Below are 21,176 nucleotides of genomic sequence, written 5' to 3'. Positions count from 1 at the left end.
ATGTAAACTGATACAACCACTATGGAAAACAGAATGGAGATTCCTTTTTTTTTTTTTTTTTTTTTGAGGTACGCGGGCCTCTCACTGTTGTGGCCTCTCCCGTTGCGGAGCGCAGGCTCTGGACGCGCAGGCTCCATGGCCATGGCTCACAGGCCCAGCCGCTCCGCGGCATGTGGGATCTTCCCGGACCGGGGCACAAACCCGTGTCCCCTGCATCGGCAGGTGGACTCTCAACCACTGCGCCACCAGGGAAGCCCTGGAGTTCCTTAAAAAATTACAAATAGAACTACCATATGACTCAGCAATCCCACTACTGGGCATATACCCAGAGAAAACCATAATTCAAAAAGACACATGCACCCCAAAGTTCATTGTAGCACTATTTACAATAGCCAGGTCACGGACGCAGCCTAAATGTCCATCGACAGATGAATGGTTAAAGAAGATGCAGTACATATATACAATGGAATATTACTCAGCCATATAAAGGAACAAAACTGGGTCATTTGTAGAGATGTGGATGGATGTAGAGACTGTCATACAGAGTGAAGTAAATCAGAAAGAGAAAAACAAATATCGTGTATTAACACATATATGTGGAACTTAGAAAAATGGTATAGTTGAACCGGTTTGCAGGGCAGAAATAGAGACACAGATTTAGAGGACAAACTTAAGGACACCAAGGGGGGAAAGTGGTGGGTGGGGGGATTGGTGGTAGGATGAATTGGGAGATTGGGATTGACATATATACACTAGTATGTATAAAATGGATAACTAATAAGAACCTGCTGTATAAAAAAATAAATAGAATTCTAAAATTCAAAAACAATATAAAATATTTTTGAAATTCCAAAATAAAATAAAATGCTGCATAACTGGCTTTTTTTAGTTCTTAACTTTGATTCAGCTGCTCACACACTGATGAAGTATTCTGAGAAAGAAAACAACATAAGAAAGTCAGATTCCATGAGGTGCAGACATAGGGCAAAGAGTTTAGGTTAATTGTAGTGATAGTGACTAGGAAGATGAAAATTACATACTGCCAAAGAATTTCTTGGAAAGTGCTTCTAAGCCATGTAGGGTTGAATGAGTACGATAACTCCCATCCCTCCTTCAGGCCTCAGCAACCCCCAATCTAGATGAGGCCCTTGATATGCTTGCTCTTCACATATTTATCACAATTTGTAACCATATTGGAATGATTATTTGTATAATACCTTTCTTTCCTTCCTCACCAGGAGTTGGTAAGCCATGGCCCATGTGCCAATCAGGTATATCACCTGTTTTTGTACAGCCTGCAAACTAAGAATGGTCTTCACATAAATAAGTGATTTAAAAAAATCAAAAGAGAATAATATTTTGTGATGCATGAAAATTATACACAATTCAAATTTCAGAGTCCATAAATAAGATTTTATTAGAACACAGTTTCATTTGTGCTTTGTCTACAGCTGCATTTTTCCTACCATAGCCAAGTTGCGTAGCTACAATGGAGACTGTAAGGGCTTTAAAGTTGAAAATACTATCTGTCTCTTTATAGAAAAAGCTTGTCAACCTCTATTCTAGACTTTAAGTTCCATGAGGATATGAATCTATCTTATTTAACATTACATCCTCATATCTCAGCAAAATACTTATGACAAAGAAGTTGCTCAATAAATTTGTTAAGTGAATGAATGAATAATGACTATAGGAATAAATAGCATTGGGTGGGGGAGGGTTGGATTGGGAATTTGGGATTAGCAGATGCGAACTGGTATATATAGAATGGATAAACAACAAGGTCCTGCTGTATAGCACAGGGAACTATATTCAGTATCCTGTGATAAACCATAATGGAAAAGAATATGAAAAAGAATGTATGTATATGTATAACGGAGTCACTTGGGTGTACAGCAGTAATTAACACAACATCGTAATTCAACTATTCTTCAATAAATATTTTTATTAAAAATATAATAAATAGCATTGGTTCGCAGTCTTTTGCTATAACCAAAATTAAGTTTGAGGATCCTCTAATAGGATATAATCCTTAAGGTTTTCATCTAATTCTCAATAGGGCAAGAGGACCAGGAGATATTTTTGTTTGAGAAGGAATAACCAGGAGGAGAAAATAACTTCCCAAGTCATACACAGAGCTGTGGCCATGGCAGTGCCTCTTCCCATGCCAGATAACAGTCCCAGTTTCACCGTTAGAGTTGCTCTAAAGTGCTACCTAACACTGTCACCATTCTTGCTTTTGGATGAGTTTCCAAGCCAAATGGGAAAAAATGTGTGTGTATGTGTGCGTGCACACATATGTGTGCACGTTTGTGCGCATGTGTGAATGAGAAAGAAAGAGAGAGAGGAAAATCCTGCCATTTGCAAAAAGTTGGATGAAACTTGAGGGCATCGATTTAAGTAAAACTGGTCATATTGAGAAAAACAAATACCGTATGATATCACTTTTACGTGGGATCTACAAAAGACAAACTCAGAGAAACAATAGAGTTGTGGTTACCAGGGCATGGGTTGGGGGGCATGGAGAGATACTGGTCAAAGGGTACAAACTTCCATTCATAAGATAAACAAGTTTAGGAACCTAATGTACAGCAAGGTGATTATTGTTAACAATACTGTATCGTAAAATTGAATGTCCCTAAGAAAGTAAATCTTAAAACTTCTCATCACAAAAAAGATATGGTAACTATGCGATGGGATGGAGGTAGAAGCTAATATGATGGTGGTAATCATTTTGTGATTTATACATGTATCAAATCAACAGAGTGTACACCTTAAATTTATACTATCTTATATGTCAGTCATATCCTAATAAAGCTGGGAAAAAGAGAATAGAGGTCAAATAAACAGATTTTCTGACCAAAACAAAACAAAATAAAAACCCAGACATATTTTGCCACCAGTAGACCTGTTATAAAAGAAACACTAAAGGTAGGTAATTCTTTAGGCAGAATGCAAGTTATTCTAGAAAGAAGTTTGCAGTTATAGAAATAAATGAAAATGGTAAATATATGGATACATCTAAATGAATATTGACTATATAAAACAATAACGTCTCGTGGGTTTATGTGTATAAATGTGTTTATGTGTATGTATTATGTATATGTATGTTCATGTATGTTATGTATGTGTGCGTATATATAGCATGAAATGAGAGAAAAGAAGAAGAAGAGCAGGCTTCCCTGATGATGCAGTGGTTAAGAATCCACCTGCCAATGCAGGGGACATGGATTCAAGCTTTGGTCCGGGAAGATCCCACATGCTGCGGAGCAGCTAAGCCTGTGCGCCACAACTACTGAGCCTGTGTTCTGGAGCCCCCGAGCCACAACTACTGAAGCCCGCACGCCTAGAGCCCATGTTCCGCAACAAGAGAATGAGAAGACCACATGCTGCAATGAAGAGTAGCCCCCACTTGCTGCAACTAGAGAAAGCCTGTGTGCAGCAACGAAGACCCAATGCAGCCAAAAATAAATAAGTAAAATAAATAAATTTAAAAATATATATATTAAAAAAAAGAAGAGGAGGAGGAGGAAGGAGAGGAAGGAGAAGAAGAAAAATAGCAAGAAGAAGGAGAAGGAGAATATTAAAATTCAAAAGCAATACATAAAATTGAATTAAAGAAAGTTTTGTTTAGGAAGAGGTAAGTCAAGGATGATGTGTAATTTCCAGAGAAACCACTTATAAGATGATAAAATGAATACATAAGTTACCAACTAATACAGGACAAAATTAGAAAAACAATAAACATAATTTAAGAGTCGTATTAATCAAAGTAGTTCAACTGCTGTGATAAACTACCTCAAAATATCACTGGTTTAACACTGCTCAAACACTCTAATGAAATGCTCCTATCTAAAAGAAGCCTGGGAAATGTAGTTTAGTTGTGTGTCTGGGAAGAATGTGAAACTATTTTGGTAAGCATATGATAATGTCTTTGCTGCAATAGAACAGGTGATGAGAGGGTAATGGTTAAGAGAAACATAATCCGAATTTAAATACGTTAAGCCTATTTTTAAAAAGTAATCACCACTTTCGAAATTGTGTTTTTTAAAATTCTTCTTGAAAATTTTAAATATAAAACACATATAAAACAAAAGTGAAATTTTGATTGTACTGGTTTTATATTGCTCTTTGATTGTGGTCAGATAAAAATGCATGTAAATACGGAAAAGTGTAATTATCTGAACACCAGAATTCTGTTCTAGCACCTCACTTACTCTTTAAACTTGAAGAAATCTTTTAAATTTTTCCTGAACCCATTTTTTCATCTGTAAAAATCAGAGTAATACTTGCCCTTTCTACTTTTCAACACTCTCAGGCTCAGAGATATATATGTAAAGTAGAAGCATCTTAAGATTCTGAAGTGCTATTCAAGTGTACGTTATCATGATGGCGTTCTCCATCTGATTCAAAGACAGGAGATTCTGAATTGTTCTACATCCTGAATTGAATTGTGTAGACTCCTAATAGGACATAGATTTGGAAAGATTTTAGATTATCTGGAGCAATTGTATCACTTTACAGATACAAAACTTTAGATCTAGAGAGATGAAGAGAGTGACCTAGGATCACACTGTTGGCCAAGAACAGAACCAAATCTTAAGGACCATTGTTTAAGTTTCAGAGGTTCCCAATGAAGAAATGCTATGCTTGTGGCATAAAACTCACTGAGAAAGGTGTTAAAAATAAGTTTCAAAATTCAATTCCTTCAGGTTTTTTTTTTTTTTTTTTTTTGTGGTACGCAGGCCTCTCACTGTTGTGGCCTCTCCTGTTGTGGAGCACAGGCTCCAGACGCGCAGGCTCAGTGGCCATGGCTCATGGGCCCAGCTGCTCCACAGCATGTGGGATCTTCCCAGACCGGGGCAAGAACCCGTGTCCCCTGCATTGGCAGGCAGACACTCAACCACTGTGCCACCAGGGAAGCCCCAGATTTTAATTTAATATTCAATAAATCTGAAAGGGGGCCGGTAAATCTGCTTTTTTTTTTTTAATAAATCAATTGCCATCATAGCATAAGTTAGTTGCTTAAAAGGAACTTGAATTGTGGATTATTTTAGCCACCTTGAAAAGTGAGAATATGGATACTACTCTTAACGTTTTCTCCTTTAAAAGACAACTCCTTGCTCTTCTGAGAAGAGCAGCAGACCAGCCCTCTACCCATCTTTCACAGAACAGCTTAATGACAGTCAGCACATATTTAGCCAATTGACAGATTATGTGTGAAATCTGTAATTTGACAGCTAATCTTTTTTTAAAAAAAATGTTATATTTCTAAGTGCTAATATGTACACTTTTAAAAGACTAAATGCTAGGTGACATCTCTGAATATATTTGAGTTTCTTAACTTTTTTTCCCTAGAAAGAGCAGTTTAGCTAGCAAAGAAATATAGCAGAAAATGAAAATATTTATTACTTTAGGGAAAATAACCCTGTAGTGATTGAGAAGTATAAAAATAGAAAAAAACACCATTGTATTAGGAGTATACACATATATGGGCTATACAACCTCTGTTTCTCACCTATATATAGTACCTAGTTTATACAGTTAGCAGGTGGATCAATCCAGGGGCCTACAACCTTACATTTGTGGGTAAAAGAACCTGCTCCAGGGAAAAATAATGGGATCTGGGCTTTTTATGTACTTGCAAAGGGAGGTGATTAAGGAAGTCAGAAAGACATTCTCTAAAGGAAAGTACATTTTTTGAAGGATTGGGTTTTTGTTTTTTGGTGCTGAGGGGAAGGCTTAAGAGTTGAATCATCTTCACCTTGGGTGGGGTGTGAGAACGTGTGCTCAGACTCGGAGGTATGGTGATTGTGAACCAGTAGAAACAATAATCACATTTGCCTTACTCAGCTACTTTTTCCTGAACACCTGGGCAGACATGATTTGGAAATTTTTTCTCTTCCCTTTTTCTTTCTTTGTTGAGAGAGGAAGTAATTTAAAACACTTAGCTCAGGGGTCCTCTTACGAAAAAAAGAAGATGGCTGGTATAACCTTGACTTTTTTTTTTTCTGCCCAGATTAGCAGCCACTAGTTAACAGTTGTTTTACCAGCATTCTGCCAATTGCCTTTTAAGGAAGTAGAGACAGTTTCCACAGGTCCAGGTGTTTAGATTCGTGACCCCATAGAGAGAGCTCAGAGTTCAGTGGACAGCCATGGCCCTGTGGCATTTAATTCTACATGGTCTTGCTCTTAGAATTAGATCTTAGTGGAACTGAACTTGGAGACTCGAATTTTTTTCTACCCTTGGATTTGCCCTGACAAGCTTAGAAACAAGATTTTCACTGGTGTTTACAACTGCTGACCCCTGAGACTTGAACTGTGACTTCTGGAGGGGTAGGGGAAGCCCTAGCAAGACCCTTGAGACTGGACCAGACTTCTGTTAATCCACACCAGCAGAGTTAAAATCCTGCTTCTCCCATTATGAGCTGTGAGGCCTTAGACTTACTCCAGCTCTAGGCTCGGTTTCTTGGGGATATAATAGTACCTCTCTTGCTCTGTTGTTTTAAGAGTGAACGAAGTGGGACTTCCCTGGTGGTGCGGTGGTTAAGAATCTGCCTGCCAATACAGGGACACAAGTTCGAGCCCTGGTCCAGGAAGATCCCACATGTCACGGAGCAACTAAGCCAGTGCGCCACAACTATTGAGTCTGCGCTCTAGAGCCCATGAGCCACAACTACTGAAGCCCACGAGCCACAACTACTGAAGCCCACGTGCCACAACTACTGAAGCCCGCACACCTAGAGACTGTGCTCTGCAATAAGAGAAGCCACCACAATGAGAAGCCCGCGCACTGCAACGAAGACCCAATGCAGCCAAAAATAAATAAATAAATAAATAAATTTTAAAAGAAGAGTGAATGAAGTAATACCTGGAAAGTGCCACTTAGAACAGAGCCTGGTACCTAGTATGAACTACAGTGGAAGGGGCCATTCACCACCTTTGCAAATATTCTTGTCCCCTCGGAAGGCACTGGGGTTAAGTTGTGGATTTCAAGAAGCCATTATGGCTTGGGTGAGAGAAATCTCAGTGATATTGTATGGATGAAAGAATAAACTAGCTTCTTCAAAGTTTTCTCAGTAAGACCCAAAGACTAGCTCAGAACCCAGGGAGTGAGGAAAAGGGCCCCTCCCTCAACTGGATTTCGCATTAGCCTATTGGGATAAGGACTAGGAGTCAGATCTGATTTGATTTAAAGAAAATGAAGATGTGAAAGAAAATTCATACTCTGTGTATGGATAGGCATATGCATATATTTAGATATTTTTAAGTATATTGTATAAATGTATATATAATTACATACATTTTTTGCTTGTGTGTTTGTGCATGTGGGGATATATATATATATATATATATATATTTTATATATGAAAAAACGATTATATTCAAAGTGGCCATAAATTTATTATCTAGTTCTCAATTTTACCTCCTACAACAGCCAGTTAGTAGTACTATTTCCCCAACTGTTAGCACAATGATGTGTATGTTGTATGTGTCATTAAATGGCTTACAAAATAAAAAGTGTGATTACAATGCACCATAAAAACCATGTATCTTTTTCTATCTATGTGTCATTACCCCACTCTCACCACTTTGTATTTTATATTCCCCATTTTAAAGTTAATAATGATAATAATAATAATAGCATAGCCATGGCTAATAGAAAGAAAAGAATCTGCTCTTGATATAGTGCAAGCTGGGACAGGCCGAGGCATTCAGGTGTAGGATGGAGAGTCATGGCAAATGAAAAGAACATTGTATTTCCTGCCCCATCTACTGATCAAGGAATCTGCAAAGTATTTAGGTTTCCCATCTTTAAGAAGAAGTAGCAAATTATTTTAAAAATCTCCCACCCTTCATGTCAAGGCAGGATACCAGCTCACATCTACTTTGGGGAGATATGGAATGAATGCCAAATAGACATCCTGTGAGGGAAGCACTTGCAGGTGAGGAAATGGAAACTTAAAAGAAAGTTAAGTGACTTAAGGCCACCCATTTACCAAAAAGGAATTCAATTCCAGGTCTCATAGATCGCAAAGCCTAAGATCTTTTTTTCTATTGTACTGTCTTTATAGAGGTAATACTGAACACCAGGATAAAACCTGGAAAACCTTCCAGGAATCGTCAGAATTCCTAAGGTACTCATTTCATCATAAATCATCAATGTTAATTTATATTTTCCCCCTTACATCAGGCAAATATCTACAATCAGTTTAAAACAACTCTATTTTTTCAAAAGCCCCTTAATGTTATTTTGCTGTGAAGAGGAGTCCAGTACAATTCGTGAGGGGTTTCCTTCTGAGGAAAGCTGTCCACACAACCTTGCCATCCTGACCACAGCTGATTTGGCCAGAGATGGGCTCCTGACCCGTCCTCCAGCTAATGAGGTGGTCTGGTTCCAAAACACTGACCATGGTTGACTGATTTCATTAGTCTCTCTGTCTCTGCATTTTGGAATAGTATATGCTAGTTAACAGGAGTTGAAAGACAGACAAGACGGTAAGCAGAAGCCATGAGTTATTAGAAATAACAAAACAGTCAAAGCAATGACTGAGCAGAATTTATGGAGTGGAGAGGACCGAGAAGCTAGTTGGTAGTGGAAGGAGCATAGGGATGGAGAGAGAGCATGGGGTCATGATAAGGGCAGGACATTCAGGCTGGGAGCTAGTGGGGCATTAGGGTAGGCTGCAAGGAAGAACAGAGAGATAATCTGGTCACTGCAGGTATATTGCCTCCTGTGAGGCTCAGATAGTTTCTATTGATAGTCTCCTGCTGTCTGCATTTCCTCTTATATCCTTACAGTGAACTCCCATGAACCAAGTGAAATAACCTGAGGGTGTTTCTGTTCTTTGCACCTTGATCAAGCTTGACACATTGGCTTACAATTTTATATAAAACACTTACAAGGTCTAATCAACAACTGACTGTCACTCATGAGGTACATCTAAAGACACTGCCCAAGGGAGTTCCCTTGTGGTCTAGTGGTTAGGGTTCCGGGCTGTCACTGCCATGGCCCAGGCTCAATCCCTGGTTGGGGACCTGAGATGCTGCAAGCTGCAGGGTGCGGCCAAGAAAAAAAAAAAAAGGACACTGCTTCCATCTTCAGATAACTCTCTGGCAAAAGTGGGTTTCAAAAACTAAAAATTTAAAACTACATTAACATAGAAAAAAAGAGCTTTAATTGGGTAATTATCAGATTCCACTCTCTAAATGAGTTTTCCACTCCATTAAAATAACAATGACTTAAACTTCAAAGCAAACTCAGCCCAGTTGTTTACCCTGCCACTCTAAGTATGTCTTGTAAGATATTTAGGTCTTTTGTTAGACATATGTTACTGAGCTTAATTTGTCTTTGTTCCTTTTAAAAGTCTTGATTCATGGAGAACAGGAATGCTTTGAATCTGTTTCCTAACAGAATACCTGTGTGAAGAAATGTCTAATCCTGACTGGGTACAAATACCTGGAACACACAAATGAATGTGAAGATGTTAAGAAGAGGTTAGAGGATATTGGAATACCAAAATGCTCTAAGGGAATTGTGGAATATTTATGAAAATATGTGGTATATTTTGAAATGCAGATGTCTTAGGAACTGAAAATGTAATCACAGGAATGCAAACTGTCTTTAATAAATCTTCTTAATTAAAATCTATTGTTCAGAAAAAAAAAATAAATCCTCCTGCAATATTAGAAACAGGAGCAAGAGGTGGGAAAAGTGTGCATTCATTCAGATTGCAGCAAAGAAGTATTATTTAGAGTTCCTGGCTATAACACTTTGTTTTGTTATTGTTGTTTTTTATTTTATTTTTTTAAAGCTAAAGAAGTGTCATTCTGGTAGACTGAACATAAATGATTTGCCATTATGGTACCCAATGAGATGAGAACAAAAAAGGCTTGTAGCACAAATATATATCCAATTATTGATAGGGAGAGAGAGTGTGTTAGAATCACTGTCAAAATACATGAACTTTTTTGTTTTTGTTTTTTTCACTGGCAAGGGATTTGAGTGGATCCTTGTCTGGCTCAAAAGACTCAAAACCAATTACAAGAAATAAACTTCTTTCCTCCCAATGTTCAGATCTCCTCTGTGAGATCCAAACAGAATGCTTAAAATGAAAATGTCTACATGATTGCATTTATGAAAAATATATATACATTTCTCTGTTCTTATTAGTCTTCAACTGTCATTAAACTTTAAAAGCATTAGGCCTTTCAGTTAAATCAGTGCACTATGGCATAATTGTCATAACATGTCAATACAATGAAATAAGCTAGTTTCATAAGTGGGTGAGCTGAGGCAAGCTGAGCCTTGTCTTGTGCAACAGAGCCCATGCTGCATAACCTCTGACTGAAGACCCTCCATTCACCATTGCAAGTGAGTGGGGGTAGGAATGATCCATGGCTGTGCACAAGGAAGTTGGAAAACGCTGCACACCTTGAATCCATTAGTTTGTAGTACCTTTTCTCAGTTATACATTGTACTAGGCAAGTACAGTCCCAGGTGAGGGATGGCTATCACTGACTCTTTAGAGGAGAGTCGCAAGTGACCTAACCCTCCTGCAGTAATCACCCACTCATAGCTCAACTTTTGAAGAGCTTCCAGTCTTGTTTAGATGAACAGTTTTGTGGCTGCTTATTTTATTATTATCTGATAATGGGTCTCCCTTGTCAATTGCAGGTGCCTGAACAGCAGGTTGGCATGTTAGGAACCTATTCATATACGAGCATCCTCTTTTCTTGTTATGGATTCACAGTCCCATAGGACGTTTTGTGTTATTTTGTGAGGGCATGAATGCTGTGGGCTTTTCTGCAAGCTATGAAAATGGGGCTCTGGGTGCATAAGGAGGATGATAAGGTGTGATGTTCTCAATACTTCCAATAATCTCTAAAGTCTTGCTCCTGATTATGTGGGCCAGCATCCTTAGAAGCTTGTTAGAAATGCAGAATTTCAGGTCTCAGCCAAGACCCACTGATCTAGATTCTGCCATTAAGCACAATCCCCCAGATGCTTAGTATACACATTAAATTTTGACATACATTGCCCTAAGGGAAAATATATTTGTTCTTCTCTATTAGAAGCTATAGTTTCCATGAAATGTATTGACTGAAAACAATTGTATGCATCTATCTATCTATCTATCTATCTATCTATCTATCTATCTATCTTTGCTGTAAAAATATTAAATAAGGAACATTTATTTAAAAATAAAAATATGAATACTTAAGGCAAATGTTAGTCTAGAAGTGATTTTTTTTTTGCCCAGAAAACATGAGAAATCGAAATTTTCTATCTTGTAAAAAATTTTTCCTCTCAAGGAAATTGAACCAAATTGCAAGGCATGTAAGGCAAATTGGGTGATCGACATTACCAATTCTGGGGTTTTACAGGTGCCTAACCTAAAGGGTATATTGATCAAATGATTCTCTTGAAGGCACAAATGAAGTCTGGGGGGAATTTAGGAAGGGGAATCTGTTGGTCCCAGATGACGGATTCACCCTTTCTAGTGTCTTCCACTGAGACACTGGGGTCTCTCAGTTGGTGGCCAGTCCTATTGAGAAAAAAGTAGGAACTGTGCAAAACAACTTCACACTGAACATGATTAACTGCAGTCTATGTTTGCTACAGGTTTGTGGGTCAAAAATTTCTTCTCTTCCCACTGCTGTGCTGTGAGCCAGTTGGCCGCTGTTTTTCCCCCAGAGGTGGATATGCTACAGTGATGTAGTGATTGCCACATAAAAACAGTCTTATGAGGTGATATGGGATTCATCAGACTAGAGTGTTCTGTGGAGTAAATTGATATTTTTAAAGGATTACGGAAAATAAGATGATTAAAATACTGTAACATATGTATCTTCTAAAGGGTAGATTTAATGTGGACATAGATACACTGATCTTGCATAAATAAGGCACACATTTCCAAATAAAGATGATGCTTTACTAAGTATAAACACCATTTAAACAATCTGGATTATATAAACTATCAATGATATAGCAATTAAATGAAAGAATGAGAACATGCCCCAGACAAATTAAACAGCTTGTGAATTTTTACTGCATATTGATGTGTGTACTGAGGAATACATAGTTCAAGTACTGTATAAGATAAGGAAAGAATTACTTATCTCTAAAATCACCCTAGCTTCAAGTTCCTTCACATAGTATTTTTAACAAGGTCTAACGTTTTGTAGAAAGTACACCAAAATTTCAGAAATATTTGTGATTTATTGTAGAACCTAGAAAAATTTTATAAACAGTTAAAACAAAAGCACTTAAGAATCACATCAAATTCACCAATTTTCAAGGAGTATTGAAGTACATATATAAAACAACACAGAAGACCCTTTTCTTTGGTTGCCCACATTTTCTTCATTCAAAATAGTGGTAGTGTTAAATTCTTAGGTTTCTTAATAATTCAGTAAGAAAGACGTCAAGTTGATGGTGTTTTGATTTGTGTAGATAAGACATCTATGTGATGAAGTTTTTTAATCTTATTCATTCATCATTCAACAAATATTTATTGAGCACCTAATATGTGGCAAACACTGTTCAGTGAACAAAACAAAGACTCCTGTCTGTGTAGTTATGTCACAGTAATATGCACCTAATTGGGAATTATATAGACAGAGTAGCCACCAATAAAAAAAGAAAAACAGCAAAAAAGGAAAAATAACTTCTCTGGGCATATTCAATAAAAAATGGGAATATAGAATTTCAGTGGGGGATGGGTTATAAGGTTTTATTCTGGTTTATGGTATTTTAAAATCAACTTTCAAAGATGGAGGTGGGAAACAGTCCATGTAAATTAGAAACGTGACAGTTTTTTTTTGGCATCATTATTTTTCATGGTTTAGCAATAAAATGTCACATGAGATAACTACTAGCCTACAGATAGTTGTGCATATAAAAACACTTATATATGTATGGCATGTAGCATGTGTGTGTTTCATGTTATGCAATAAATTCACTCCTGCAGAGTTTAATGTGTCAAAGTCTGAGGAATACAAATATTAAAATATTTAAAGAGTAGAACTCATTACTTAAAGAAACACTAATATGAATTATTTTGTAAAACTCTCCAAACTTAAAAAAATTTCTTTTTGCAAATTAAATAAGTAATTGAAAAATTTCAACTTTGGCTTTTTGGGTGAAGACTGGCTTTAAAATAGTACAGAAAAACACACATGACTATCTAAACACATAGGGATCATAAATAAAAATCAAACTCATTGTTTTCGGGCTTGCAGCTAAATCATACCAAGACGATCAGCTTATTTGAAGGTATCATGAGAGCCACTTTTTCTTTTTTTGGCCGCGCCACGCTGCATTTGGGATCTTAGTTCCCCAACCAGGGATTGAACCTGTGCCCCCTGCAGTGGAAGCTCTGAGTCTTAACCACTGGATGGCCAGGGAAGTCCTGAGAGCCATTTTTAGTTTAACTGGTAAATTTTCTATTAAAAAAAAATCTGTTTATTATCTTTGGTCTCCTAAGAGCTAATGTATTTACACTGTACGCTTATAGAATAAGACAAAAAGATTTCTAAAATTTATTCTTTTGTTCTCTGTGTTCTAAAATTAAACCTTAAACAAGTTAAATAACAAAACTGCAAAGATCTGGAATAAGATTTGTCCTTACAAAGCTCAAAAAGTAAGCTACATAAAATTACACAGCAAAAGCGAGAGAAATTGCAAGTGGGGTAAGTTCTTCACTTATGAAAATGTAATTATTGCTTCTCGTCCTTTATGTTTATCATATTCTATTTTTTTCACAAATACAATAATTTTCTTTAAAAATAAGTAACATGTTAATTAAGAATTTTCATCAACCTAAGCAAACAGGAGGACTTTTTCAAGGTATGTAGAAAAATCACAGTTTGGGAGTCATTCAAACTTTAATATCTGTAAGAAGGAATTCTGAAAGTGCTAATTAAGGACTTGTTAAAATTTTGTATAGGAATTCCTGTTTGTGAAAGGTGAATCACATATCTCTAAAGAAGATAATAAGCAGTCATCTGAAATTTGTATTTCAAACGCTCTGCATTTTTTTAAGATTGGCTTAAGGAAAAACAAAAAGCATTCTTAGGTAACATTACTGAAAAACAAAAAAAACCCCTGTAAGCTGAAAGAACTCGGTATCTTTACAATAATGAAAATTTAATGATGTGAGAAAAAAATCTGCGAGAAAAAATTGCTAGTAAGGGTTTTTATAGTTTAACACATTACTGAGTATTTTATTTTTCAATTTAATGCTTTCATTAGGGCGGATAGCTGCCTATTTTTGTAAATAATCTCTTTTTAAAAAAACAATTTTTTTAAGATTTTTTTTTTTTTTGGCTCAGCAAAATAATAGTCCTGAGAGTATAGATACCTGATTTTCTCTTGTGAGTGGCAGACAGAAAGACAATACAGATTCCTGTCTCCTTAGATGTTTAAAAAAATGTATCAATTAATACTTTATTGCATTATGAATGTAATGTCATGTGTATTTCCTACCCCGAAGCTAGGGTAACCAAATATTTTGTGGACCTGTATAGTTTTCAGGGAAATCACATCCTCCTATCACACTTATCAATGAGCCCCTCCCTTTTCATTTAATGTTTTATTTTCCTAGATTTTGCAATTCAAGAATCACCTCACACTTGACTTGGTCCCTATAGTTACTATTTGCTCCAAATAGAGGAGTTAGGAGATAATATAAGGATAAACCCTAGAGAAAAATGTGTTCTACATTTTGTAGGACACAGGCCTTTAAAGGGGGTGAGAAGTGGGATTAAGGAATACACTGATTCATTATACATCAGCATCAGGATATACATTCTTTAGCTGCTCTTATCAGAATTTCTAAAAACGCTCAGATTTAGTGACATATTCTATCTGATGTAAAGTCAAATTGAGTAGGAAACGTTGTGCATTTTTTAAAAAAAGAAGTACAACTAGAACAATGATTATTATTCTTCCAGAAGAATGACTGGCAAAAGGGAGAACCACATAAGCCTTCTAGAATCTTATAAGATTTTATAAAATATGATTTAAATATATGCTTTTGTGTTGTGAATACAGCCTGAAAATGTAAAACTGTTTTGATTTCCTGCAAGTTATTTTCCATTGATTTTGAAATTTAATGCTTCTATTATAATTTCTCACCTACTTTGGCACAATTTTCAGGAAGAAGAAAAATGTAGCATGATATGTATATTTTATTTCTCCCTCTATTTTTTACATCCTAAAACTTGTTGATTTACTTTATTTCTAAACTTTACAATGTGATTTTAGAAGTAACGCTATTTCATAAGAATCGTTCCTGATTCAGATGTCATTTTATTAATCTTAAATAAGAATAAATGTATAGACCCAGAATCTAAATTCTCGGTTTTCAATTTGGGGACAGAAGAAATAATACAAGTAATAGAATAATGAAATATTAAAATGTTTTTGATTCTTTAAATATAAGTAAGCTTTGATAATTTCCTACATAAAGGAGTTAAGAGTAGTGTACATAAAATTTTATATTTTAAGATTATTAATGCTGTTAAGGTTTGCAAGGAGAGCAAAAAATAAAGAGCTGTAATGCAGAAATTACTATAGAATGTACAAATTGATAAAACTTGAGATTCAAATTAAATGCATCATGAGATCAAATACCAAGACTTAACATTACAATTCATTAATCCATTGTAATTCATTAGTCAAATGTCCCAAGGAGAGGGCAGAATGTACAATGAGTTGTTTTCTGAAAATGAATTGCAAAAAATTAGTAGAGTCTGAAAAGACTTCAGAATTGGAAGCTCCAGCTGGGTTTAAAAGGATGGGGGAAGGGATTTTACTCACTATTAAATATTTGAAGCACCATTTAAAAAAATAAAACCTACGAATGTCTCATCAGTTCCCACTGCATCAGGCTCGCTCTGACTCTCTCTTAAGCATTTTTTCCTTTGTAAAGATGAAATTTAGAAACGTGCACACAGGACATTTTGCACTGGTTTAAGCCAGTTGGGAAAAAACATGGTTCAGAGCAGGATTTCAAATTGTTACACTAAATATAATAACATTTGCAGTCGTGGCACCGTTCCATAATAATTTGAAAAGATTTCATTTTACTTATCATTGCAAGCCATTATCTGATCATATTTGACCTACATATTAATATTTTCATTATTATTCAAGCCCTTTTTGCTCTGTACGAACAAATTGTCAGTCCTGTTCGCTGAGAGATTATTTATTTACTTTGGAAATATCTGGAATTCTTTCACCCTGTCTTTTCCTCCGGGGACCCCACCCCCACCCCCGGTATTGATATTAAGGTCTGGGGGAGGGGGATACAACCAACAAAAACGTGAGATAGAAAGAGGCCCCTCTTAATGATATACTATGGAAGAAGTAGAAAAACAAAGGAAAAAAGAAAATGATAATTGTTTTCTCTCAGGCTATTATCTAATGCGAAAGCAAATAGTCAGTCTGGAAATCAGCTAACAGAAGGGGATTAGAGTGGAGATCTGAGAGTGGCTTGATTTCTAGCAGAGCTGTCTCTCCAGCCAGTGATGAGACACAGGCAGGGCAGCCAGGAGCGCTCCAGATGGCCGGGGAAAGTGGTCGTCTTGGGTTACTGCAGGGCACTCGGGCCGCTGGAGAGCAAGCGGCCCGGGAAAGCATCATTAGGGAGCCAGCCCCACGTCCAGCCTGCAAGGGAGAGGGCGAGGCCGGGAGGGAGGCCGCCCGCTCGCGCGCCCTAGCGAGCCGGGCCTGCCCATTGTTAACATATACTTGACCTCCGTGACCCCTGCACGACACAGATGTCTCCCACCTCCACCTCCCCCCTGCCCCGCCGCGGGCCCTCCTCCCTGCACCTGGTAGCGGCCGCGCCTCCGCCTCCCTCCCGAGCGGCCGCGGCGCCCCGGGCGCGAGCGCGCGCCGGAGCCGGCCTGGTGCGGGCGCTCTAGCCGCACAGCGCGCGGCGCTCCTGCTCCCCGGCGGACGCTCGGCCGCCCTGCAGATAAATGCGTCGCCTTCTTCGAGAGTGAGCGAGGGCGGGCGAGGCAGACGCAGACGCCGCCTGTGACAGTGGCAGTTCCCTGCGCCCTACATCACATTTGTCTGCCACAGCAGCAACAACAGAAAAGCGGAGGGAGGGAGGCGGGAGGAGCGGTGCTCCGCAAGTCTTGGGCTCTGCGTGGAGGCTGCGTCTGGCTGGCGTTCCCGAGCACGGGCTCCTCGCACCGCAGCTCGCTGTGCGTAGCGCCGAGCGGCCGCAGGCGCGCCGCGGCGCGACTCCGAGGCCTCGTGGCGAGCGCGCGTGGGCGAGTGGTCCAGGACACTCTGGCCTTGCGAGGGAAGAGGCGCCGTGCCCTCGCCCCCTCGCCCCGCGGGCCTGCCGAGACGACGGGAAGTTTTATTTGCAGCTCGGAGCCGGTTGCGGATGGTGGGACTCTCCGGCCCTGTGCAGTGTAAGTGCCCGCGGGAGGGTTGGGCGGTTGGGCGGGCGGGCGGGCGGCGGGGACGGGCTTCTGGCTGTTGCTATTAATTATTATTCTGATGACCGTCATCTTCATTTGGATTATTCGGCCGAGAGGCTCCAGGCTGTACTTGTCGCTGAACTAGGGCAGAACTACGCACCAGGGCAAAGAGGAACGTCGCGAGTGACTCCAAGCTGCGTTGACACTGAACTTCACGGGTCAGCCAAGGATGCAGTTTTTACTCTTAGATTCCCCTCACTGTTTACAACAGTTTTCTTTCCTCTCCATGATTACGATATATGAGCAGGAAGATCATGCGTGTTTTCCCCCCGACCAAACAACCGGTCAAGGTACCTACGGTGCGTTTGGCAGGTGGCCCTAAACCCTCATCGTGGTTGTTTTTTTTTTTGTTGTTGTTTTTGTTTTTAACTGGAAAGGAAAGGCTTGTTTCGATGGTGGAAAACTTAGCTCTGGGAGCAGGAGAGAAGGAATCTTAACTTTGAGACCCGGCTGCGACTGGGGTCGGGGTCCTCTGAGCGACACCCAAGCGCTTTGAGCCCACCTGCGAACTTTCCCTGTTCTTCCTGGGCATTCGGGCTACTCGAGTGGGAAGCCCGTGGAGGACAGGCCGCGGCCCCGCGAGCTCTTGTCGGCGTCTCCCGACCGGAATCTCTCGCCTGCGATGGGTTTGGGGCTTTGCCGCCGGGGGCCGGTGGGCAGCGTCGCTCCTGCCCAGACCTCCGCGCGCCCGGGGCCCTGCTGCCCCAGTCCTCTGGGTGTTTCAGTTGCATCCCCGATTCGGCTCGCGTCTCCGGAGCGGGGAGCGGAGCCTTGTGCTCTGCAGCTCCCGCTTGGCGGAGCCCAGACCAGACGGGGAGCCGCGTCCGGGGAATTAATTTCGTTTTCTGGGCCCCACCGCTCTCTTTGGGAGCCTGAAAGGACTGGGTTGGTCGGCGCACCCAGACCCCTCTCCCTTGAGCTGGCCAGGACACCTTAAGCAAAGACGGTTAGGTTGGTACAAGGCGCTTAAATCCGTTTTTTGAAACTTTTTTGGCGGGTGGGGTGGGGTAAGGGCAGTCAATCCTTGGAAAAGTTTGAGGACAGATTCCGGGAAGTAGGATGTGAACCAAGACTGTTACTAAAAATAGCCCCAGTCCTCCCTTAACCGCCCCCCCCGCCCCCGCGCGCTTTTCAAGATTGGAGGATTTGGCTGGGGAGCCATGCAGCCCTGGGTTTCCTTATTCCTTGTAAAGCGTAGTGGAGAAATCTTTTGAGCATAGCTTATTATACAAGGTTGGGCACCTCAAATCCCAACGTGTCCCAGCCTGGCTACAGAGTGTCGCTTTAAGGAACAGCTAGTATTCCCCGTGGAGGAGCTCCTGAAGACCAGTCACAGAGTCCAGGGCGTGGGAGTGAAGATTAGGAGAGCTGGGGAGGCTACTCCAAACCAACTTCATGTGCTTAATGTAACTCTGGGCCCCTTCGAATTTTTAACTTCGCTTCCCTTAATTAATCTGCCCAGGGCCTTTATATAAATGGCTGTCCACAGCTGCTGCAAATTGATTTATCCCCTGGTAAAGGTTGGGTTGCTGACCAAAGCGTTTCCTTTCTACCTTCTGGGTGAACTGAAATCTGTTTTACAGGTTTTTTTCCCCCTTCTAGTCTCCTTTTAAACATCTGTACCACTTTTAAGTGCACTCAGTAGCTTTTATTATCATACCCCTCCCTTTGCATAGAACAGGAGTGAAACTGGGTCTGTGCCCAGTGAGTCCACACTCACTAGAATACAAATTGACTAGCTTCTCTGTGATAAACGGTTTGTTAGTGTGTGTGTGGGGGCTTCTTTTAGTTTATTGCAGCCTTTTGCCTTGACCAGTGAGTATTCTGCTGTGCCCAGTTTCTCCTGTCACACAGTTCCTCAGAAAAGATCAACAAACACAATTGTTTCTTAAACCATCCTCGCCCAAACCTGGGTGGTTATGTCAGATGTGATGTGTACAAAGAGAAGCTATTTCATAATTCTCTGGATCTTTTTCCCTTGTTTATCCTTAATGTCAATTCTAGTTTTAACATTGTGTGGGCTTTCAGGTAGCATATATAGGGCAGTCTGATTTCTTTTTCTTTTCTTTCTTTTTATTGATTGTTGTTTTTAAAGGGACATCTGATGGTCTCACCCAGTATTAATCAGGGAATCTTAGTTTGACCTAGGCATATTTTGCAGCTGGGAAGTTATGTTGAGGAAGTTGAAGTCTAACATTGTTTTACTTGTGCTGTATTTAGCATTTGATATTTCTTTGGCTTATTCTTTCAAAAGAAAACATTTCAACCAAATAATCAAGGAATCAGGCTCATTCTGGGTACAGAAAAGCTGACTTTATCTAAGATTATACTGAGAAGAACTTTATATTAGAAGACTTTGTTTAAGCATTAATAATTTTTTGTAAACCATTTAGACAGCACTCATTTTATTTGAAAAGCTAAATACTGAATGGGAGAGTATGTCGTTTCTCCAGTGTCCAGTTCACACCTAATAAAAGATGTGGAGAAAACGGTCTATTTTTTCTTTAATGTTTAGAGAACTCAAAGCAGACCAGAAATCTTTGAAATGATATTTTCCTTTGTAGCCTTAGTCTCTGTGACCCGCTAATACCTGCTAATAATTTGATTTTAAAATGATCCGTAAAGGACTTTCCTAATAAGACACATTTTACTTGTAGTACAATGAAACTGCACTATTAAACTGCAAGTTGCTGGAAATACTAGGACAGTATGTGTTGCAGCTCCAGGACTGTAGCTTTTTAATATTTTTATGATTTTCCCTTTCTGAAGAAAAGTAAGATATTGCTCTTGATGCTAGTATTTAATGATGAGCTTTCCCATCCAGGGTGTTAGTATAAATATTTGCAGATAAAAGAACACTTCATAAATTGCAAAGAAGTACACAAATGTAAGGTACCATTATCATTTATTTTATTGTAAAATAGAAGCTTAGCCAAAAAAGAAAAAAAAAACACTTTTTTCTTTCTTTTTTTCCCCAACATTGAAAAGGGATCACGAGAAAGAAATGCTTCCAATAGCAATGCTGGTCAGTGGTTGTCAGGTTGGGACATTCTTCACTGTCAAATCCTGTTTCTCACTTCTTTGATATGAACATCAGCTGACAGGCACTGAATACAAACCCTTCTTCATTGAGGTTTTATGCAGGCAGCATAGCCCTTCATAGCAAAGCAGTCTGAAAAATTGGCACCTGCAGGATTTGCATATGAAAAAAAAGTCAGTTGCATTTTACTGGAGTCTATTACTGTAAGTTATGTAAGTTCAGTGGGAAAAGGTATTTATTTGTTGACGTTTGGGCATTTAAAAGTTCTTTGTTTTATGGACACCTTATTCATCATCTAGTGATCCACAGACTTTATTGATAGCAGAAGCAGGGAGAAGTGATCTCTGCTTTATAGAATAGAAGCTATTTATTATGAAATGGTGGTATTTTTAACCATGTGCTTATAGAGTGCACTTGCATGCATGGTTAATTTTTAAAATGTGCCTTAAAATGATGAACTCATACAACTTTCAGAATCCATCAGAAGTTAAACAAATACATAAAATTAGGTTAACATAAATACCCTTTGAAAACAATCCAGGATTTTAGGAATTATATACTTCAATAATAAGTTAAAATCTTTAAGAAAAAAATTAAACATTTCATACTTCTGAATTTCTTGTTAAAT

The sequence above is a fragment of the Hyperoodon ampullatus genome (genome assembly GCF_949752795.1).
Source record: "Hyperoodon ampullatus genome assembly, chromosome: 17".
Lineage (NCBI taxonomy): Eukaryota > Metazoa > Chordata > Mammalia > Artiodactyla > Ziphiidae > Hyperoodon > Hyperoodon ampullatus.
Note: the sequence above shows the minus strand (reverse complement) of the source record.